Source organism: Vigna unguiculata, chromosome 1, assembly GCF_037176805.1.
Source record: "Vigna unguiculata cultivar grain cowpea cultivar isolate G323 ecotype 2 chromosome 1, ASM3717680v1, whole genome shotgun sequence".
In the NCBI taxonomy this organism is placed as follows: Eukaryota; Viridiplantae; Streptophyta; class Magnoliopsida; order Fabales; family Fabaceae; genus Vigna; species Vigna unguiculata.
In genome coordinates, this window is record NC_140792.1 from 12,109,132 (window position 1) to 12,116,890 (window position 7,759).

Genomic DNA, 7,759 nt, shown 5'->3' on the forward strand with positions numbered 1-7,759 from the left:
CAAATTCAACATATAGATTTCACTTAAACTGTTAAAATATGCATAATTTGTGCTATAGAACTGTTTCAATCTGCTAATTCTCGCAAAATAGCACATGTATTTCATTTAAATTGGTCTGGTGTGAATTTTGTGTGATCTGAAATTTTCAGTCAACTAAAACTGCAAAATCAACATATAGATTTCACTTAAAACTGCTACTACACCAAAAATCAGTTGTCTGGTACAGTTTTAGTCCACTGACTCTGTATTTTTATGTGTTAAAATCACTTATGTTAATGTGGATTTGCTTAAATTGATTTTAATTGATTGACCCAGTCAGAGTATCCATCACATGACTTTTTTTTTATTGTAGTAGCAGCATGTAACAGTTATTACATCAGCTAAAATCAACTTTTCATATTGCATTGACCATAAAGTGCTTTAATCACATGATTTCCAATGTTCATGCATTAGATGTGAACTATTTGTTAGTGGATTGTTCATAAAACGCATGGGAAACACATCATTGCACACTCTGATACAAATTCCCTAACATTTAATTGATTTTGATTTCCTGTACTGCATTGAAAACAGAAAGTATGTCCAAATTAATTGACTGATTTTGAAAATCAACATGTTGATTCTATAAATACTTGCATAAGCATCATGCATTGGCATTCTCATCTACAAGCAAGAGCCAAACCTACAATTCACCATGCCTAAAAGACAACAAACAACCCCCCTTAGATGATGAAAACTCCACCCCACCTACTTCGTCCTCTTCTAATGCCTTGAATCATGGAAGACTTGAAGTTTAGTTTGAAGGCCATGAAGACAGAATTTGAACCTTCTTGATTGAAATCAATAGGAAGCAAATAATCCTTTCTAAGGTGATACACATGTCATGGCTGAGGGCAGAGAATTTTGGCACCTTGAGCAACATCTCAAAGCTCAAAAATTGAAGACATTCCTTGAACTTTCGGGCAAGGTGTATCCAGATTTGGTGAAGGTGTTCTATGCCAACCTCAAGTTCAGCAATGACATTCTCAAAACAAGTGTCAAAGGTGTGGAGATGGAAATCGCTAGGCAAACATGGAAGGATGTGGATGGCCTAAGGAAAAGAGGTGTGCAAGTTCGCAAGGGTGAAACTAGTGTAGTGGATGAGTTCAACAAGATACAATATTTCAACCAATGTGTGCGTAATCAAGGTGAGCAAACTAGAAATTTCCATGTGGGAAGGCTTCATGTGGAGGAAAGGTTGTTAGCTATGGTGGTGACCAAGATCATCATGCCTAGGGGAAGCAATCATGCAACCTTAAATGAAGGTGATCTTGTGGTGATGTATTGCATTCAAAATGGTGTGATGGTGGACTGGACATACACCATCCATGACCACATGATGAAGGCAAAAAGGCTCACGGATTTCAAGCTTCCATATGTGGTGCTTATCTCAAGTTCATTGAGCACTTTGGTGTGGATGTGGAAGAAGAGCTTGAGGAGTCTATTGGTCTTCTAAATCATGTTTCCACACTGAATATGCACAAGATGAGATTCAGCAAGATAGGTAACACTTGGCTGATTGAAGGAGATCATGGTGCAAATATTGAAGTTGGAGCCAATGACCATGAAGCAGGAAATAGTGGAGGAAATCAAGGGGAAGATGAACCCCAACCCATGGCAATTGAGCTTTATCACCCTCCTGAGAACACTGGAACTTCATATTCCAAGTTTGAGAGGATGGTTCTCAACCAACTTCAAGATCTCAATATGGCACAAAATGCACATCATGCTTATTGCACAACAATGTTCCAAGACCTGGATGATCAGTTGCATAATGTTCATGACCTCCTCTCCAATGTCTAGAATAGAGACAACCCTGAGAATGAGTGAAAGGGATGACTCATAGGTCATGCATTGCATTTTTGTGTTGCATTTTGTGTGTCGGCCTACTTGTTCTAGTTTTTTAATTAGTTGTTTTCGTATTTCAATCGACTGATTATATCAGTCTTAGCTTCATGATGCACTTTTCATTATGTTTTCATTTTGCTCTGTTTGTATTGCGTATCAGTTGCCTTGATACAACCTTATGTTAATGCCTTTATGAAAATTTTCATCTTTCAGAATTGATCTATGAATCTATTTTCATTTGATGAATCCAAAGGGGGAGAAAAAGGAGTAAATTTGTATTTAATTGGAAAACCTGAAATAAATCTTCTGGAACAATGTAATACTGCAAACTTAATCTAAAATCTGAAGTTAAATCACATTATTAGTAATAGGGAGAGCATATGCATATGTGATATGTATGTATGCTTGTGCGCTTTTGCTTGGATGTATGTTTGGTATTTTGGTATCTTGTATGCAAAAGTTTTTTCAGGTTTCTCTATGGATCTTAGCTCATCAATTCAACTTGAGGATGTTGGCTTCATCAATTCAGGGGGAGAATCTTGGCACAAGCAAGCTTGAAGGAAAGAATTGATAAAGCCATGTGATGACACTACAAAAATAATTATTTTTAACGGGGGTTATATTTGGCGTTTATGGAGGTTTTAACCCCCACTAATGGTTTTACCAGGGATTTGAAATTCCCCCAGAAGTGCAAGCGTCGCTAACGGATTACCGGGGGTTTTTAGCAACCCCTGGAAATAGCACAACTTACTGAGGGTTTCGAAAACCCCCGTTAATGCTTGGGGTTCTGAAAACCCCCATTAATGCCTAGGGTTCCGAAAACCCCTAGTACTGCATGGGGTTCCGAAAACCCCTAGTAATGCATGGGGTTCCGAAAACCCCAGTTGTCCCTATTGTCAAGGTCTCAAGTGCTTGTATTCTTATTCGATAATCCCTCATGAACTTTGAAACAATAGTTTTGCTTCAGGTATGCAACATAGTTAAATAGTCATTATTCAAGAGCAATTAAAAAACCTAACATTCTAAAGTGGAAAATGTGAAAAGAACTGTAACTTTACATTTTTCATGCTTTCAACTTGATTTGAAATGCTTTCTAGAATAACTTTGGATATTTTCTCATGCAGCATTATAAGAAAAATGAGTTTTTAGAGTTTCGAGACACTACAACACATGCACCACTGATCCCTGCATACATTCTCAGGCCTCAAGATTAAATTACTAGGACAAAACTTGCCACGTTTAGTAAAGAAAAATGGAAATTGAGAATCATATTCGGACAGAGCCAACCAGCTTATTTTATTAGATAAAGTCCAGTTTCAGCATTAAAGAAACAAATTGAAGTATACATAACCTCAACCATAAAATAGTAGATATCACAATCAAATTGTTCAGTGATTCTCCTTCATTATGCGACAAAGATGAAACAAACCTTCTATTTCCTATGTACAAACAAATGAGGTATTTATCTAGCCAACCCATCTAGTCAAAGACAACCAATTAAATTCATGTACATAAATGACAATCCCTCAAACTACATTGCATAACAACTTCTTATACCTGCTCTAGGTCTGACAATTTAAATTCATCTTCATTCTTGCCCAATTATTCTGATTCACAACTTGATATTAGCACGGGATGGAAACTCCAAGAGGAGTAGCATCCATAGGTATAATCTTCTCAATTTCTACACCTTTGTTGGCTAAATTGTTCTGCTTGTTTAAGATGAAATGTGCACTCCACATGTTGTTCTACCAGAAGGGCAAGGTTATTAGACCAAATCTTGTCGGTGATGGATTCAGACACAAAGTCTTAGAAATTGGCCACAAACATTTTCAGAAAAAATTACACTTAGACAAAGCTGCAAGACTACATATGGAATACAAAGTCACCAATCCCCAAGCATAATATTCATACACACTCCCAAAATAAAGAAATCCTTAATACCTAGTAAAAATACGTCTCAAATAATAAATCTTGAAGAGTATACCCACTAAAAAAGAATTTGCAACCCTTGATACCCTTTCAAGGTGTGTGGGGCATAAAAAGACATGTGCACGTGATGGATAATAATAGAAGTTTAAAGGTTTAATGCAGCAAGGATGGCTATGCATTAAACCCTTTTTGAAACAAAAAAAAAATGCTTCAATCTTACATTTTGGTCTGCTTGTCAATTTTTAATAAAATAAGAATATTCCTATTAAAGAAAATGGTATTAAAAAGAGAAATTAAACTCTTTTTGAAACAAAAAAAATGCAAAGAATTTTAATGGATCGTCACAATTCATCAACTATAGGGAGATTCCACTTTAATGCTCGTAGTCATTAGCCACTTTAATGCTTAATTTCTTATCAAAATACATTTCTATAATTCCAAACTAAAAAAGTAAATTCAATAATTAATATAGTTTACCTTTCAAGGTTAGTGTTACGAGACTTAACTTCCATCAACTCTTGCTTTAATTGAAGAGCATGTTGTTTCTCTTTGCCGAGTGATGATTCCATCTCCTCTTTCTCAGCTTTCAGGACTGATATAATATCACCTATGGATCTATGTATGATAACAAAATATTAAAGCAATTACAGCGACCACGCAATGTATTAACACAATGCCATTTTATAAAATCAAGAGACGAAATGCCATACTAGCCACTAAATCTATTCATTTAGCTAAACTAATTAACAATCAATTCAACTACAATGTCAATGTAAGCTTGAGTTTGAATATATTTCTGAATCTACAGGATATAAGATTTCTACTATCCCAAATGATATTAAAAGTTGTCATGCGGACAATACAATACTTTTGTTATCTACATATAATCAACTTCTAAAGGTAAAGGAAAACAATGCACATATTACTTTCTATAAATAATGAAAGGAATCATCCTTAAACAAAACAAGACAACTATCAAAATTTATGGTGTAAAATGCTTTGGATTATCCAAATCAACTACAACAATTACATTCTATGGGTTTCGACGTGGGCACAAGCCTCAAGCTTTAAGCAATGGAAGAACCTCAAACAACATAAGTTTCCAAATTCCCACTGGTAGTAAATACAAATTGTATGAAGAAATTATACCATTTAACTTTTTTATAAATGTTGCTCTAAGTTTTGTAATTCTAGTGGTCACCAATCAAAGCAATAACAAGTTGATCGACATGCCATTTGCCATACTCATCATCATCATCTATCACAAAGTTTTCATTTTTCACCTCCTTCTCCACTCCTTCATTGCACCCCATGCCCACTTCAATTCCACTTTTCATCGATTTCATTTCAATTTCCAGCATCCATCGACAATCATCATTTCAAAACTATTCATCCTACAATTCTCTAAACATCATTCTCTTCATAGAATCACACACACGGGTAACATTCTCCCCTTCATTTTTAATTCTTCTTCTCCTTCCTAATTTCATCAACACAAGACAATGAACCTTCACCACGCCTTCAACCCATTTTCTTCTTCGCAATCATCTTCACAATTCCTAACACCATCGTCACTTTCACTTTTCCCTGCACACACAGAACCAATCCACAAACATCAACCTACATAATACCATCCACAATTCACACCTTACAATACAAAAATAGAAACCATTACATTATGCAAAGGGTTGTTCATCTTCTCCATCAATGTTATATACCAATCCCAATGCCATGTTCTTCAACATCATAATAAAAATCAGGAACAGAGGAAGGAGGAGAATGGGGACAATTATATACAAACATGCCTCAAAAGAGAGAGTAAAATACAATTATAGAGATGAAATTTTTTTGGTTAACTAAGCATGATACCATGATACAATAGTAGAGAAGCTAATTTGAATTACGAAGTCATGTGAAGATTCTTTAATTCAAAATAAAAGAGTGGCTGAAACTGATCTTATGGGACAATTAAATACCTGAAAATAGCAACAGTCAGTTAGGGCATGAGTGAACGAAAACAAAATGAAAAGTAGAGAAATGAAATCGAAAGCAGGAAATCAAAATCGAACGTAGTGAAATCAAAATTGAAATAGAAGGCAATGAAATCGAAATTGAAGGTAGGAAAATCGCAATCGAACGCAGTGAAATCGAAATCGAAGGTAGGAAAATTGAAATCGAACGCATGAAAATGAAAACGAAATCGAAATTAAGAGTAGGGAGATGAAATTGAAAGAGAAAGAATGATAAGAAGTAGAGAAACGAAATTGACAGTAGAGAGAATGATCTTCGTTACATTAAATTCAAGCATTGAGAAAAGAACGGTGGAGATCGAGGAGAACGGTGGTGGAGCATCGAAGGAGAACGGTGGATAACAGTCTCCTTCTTTCCTAAGTAAGATTGCCACGATTAAAATGAGAAAGTACGTCTAATTAAAATTTTAAAATATTATAAAAAAAATGGGAAATGAAAAAAAAAAAGGAAAGATTCAAATTTACTGGGGTTTCTTTAGCAAACCCCTTATACTTAAGGACGTTTATTAAAACCTCCTGTAAAATTAGTTTTTTCTGGAGGTTCTTGGAACCCCAATAAATAAATCCCTGCTAAAAATATATTTTTTTGTAGTGTGAGGCTGCTCCGTCGTGGGATTCGTCGGAAAGCCTCTCCAATCGGTGTTCTACCAATTGAAACTCGCAAAATATAAGGGAAACGCAACGGAAGACTCTAATTTGGAGATTAACACTCGCATCGCTCTGGTTTCTCATTTGTTTGGTAAACCCGACGAGGTGAAAACCTAATCTAGGGTTTAGGGTTTGAGCTGAGACGAAAGGGGGGATTAATCTCAACCAATCTCGCATTCATCAAAGCTGGTTTGTTACAAAGATGGGTCTGCCTTTTATAGAGGAAGGCAACCGAAAAGAGAATGGAAGAAACCTAACGGCAAAGCTGTCGTGACCAACAAAGTTTTAGCAAGGATGGTCGTCTAGCAAAACCTAACGGCAATAAAGTTTGGGAAACAACAAATAAAAACACCTAACAAAAATAAACCCTAAAGGAAAGTGTAGGACACGTGAAGGGTTGAAAGATCCACCCTAGCGGCTGGTGGAAGAACTCTGGCTGTGACTTCTGAAAACAGCATGAAGGAAACTAAATGACTTAGTGGTTGTTGTCATGAAACAGATTGCAAGGGTTTGAAGTAATTGGGTTGTATGTCAGGCCCAATTGAGAGTTGTTGTTGTCGTGGATGCAAAGGAAAATCTGGTTGCAGATGGATTGAACGCGTGAGGTCTGAAAGAAATTGGGCTGCCTGAAGCGAGTATCTCAACCCATGCTTCCACACCACTCACAGATGTTGTATGATGAATTGGCAGTAGCTTAAATTCAGGAGTGACCCAACAGACACACGTATTGGTGCTTAAACGTTACAAATTGGGCTTAAGCCCCATGACACTTAAAAAGTTGAATCATGTGTGAATGAACCTAGCTGGCCTGCAGCACGTCAAGGTCCAATCTCAAACAGAATTTAAAGGCTGCATTTAACAAAATAAGCCCAATTAGAACAAACTTTATTTAATTAAAAATAAAAGAAATTAAAAGGAATTAAAAGGAATGCGCCTAGGAGTTGGCCCAATGCTATAAACCTTGGGATCACATCATCCCCTCTCTCTTGAAGAGGATCTGTCCCAGATCAAGAGGGTTGTGGAAGGCTCACAGCAACCAAAATGAAGATTCCACCAAGATCAAAAACAAATTTGCAATAATCATCAAACAAAATTATAATGAAATCATAATGACCATGCAATATAATTTATTGTGCAATGTGTGAAAATGGGCTTATAAAATTGAAAAAAGTTGGTATTAGGCCCATTTCACAAAAAGAGTATCTTACACTTTGACTTAGATGATTTTTGAAAAGAATTTTAAAGTCAAAGTGTGTTTTGGC

At 36.0% G+C, this 7,759-nt stretch overlaps 1 long non-coding RNA gene across 2 annotated transcripts; it reads right to left on the reverse strand.

Annotated features, from left to right (window-relative positions):
- Positions 1-3,158: 3,158 nt before the first annotated feature.
- Positions 3,159-7,291, reverse strand: LOC114169561 (uncharacterized). Of its 2 annotated transcripts, XR_003601046.2 has the most exons (3): positions 5,495-7,157; positions 4,297-5,406; positions 3,159-3,635 (listed from the first exon to the last, which is right to left on the reverse strand). It is a non-coding gene; the product is annotated as an uncharacterized LOC114169561 (long non-coding RNA). The 2 variants fall into 2 exon arrangements; XR_003601017.2 differs by having other exon boundaries at positions 3,159-5,406; positions 5,495-7,291.
- Between the last annotated feature and the right edge of the window lie 468 nt (positions 7,292-7,759).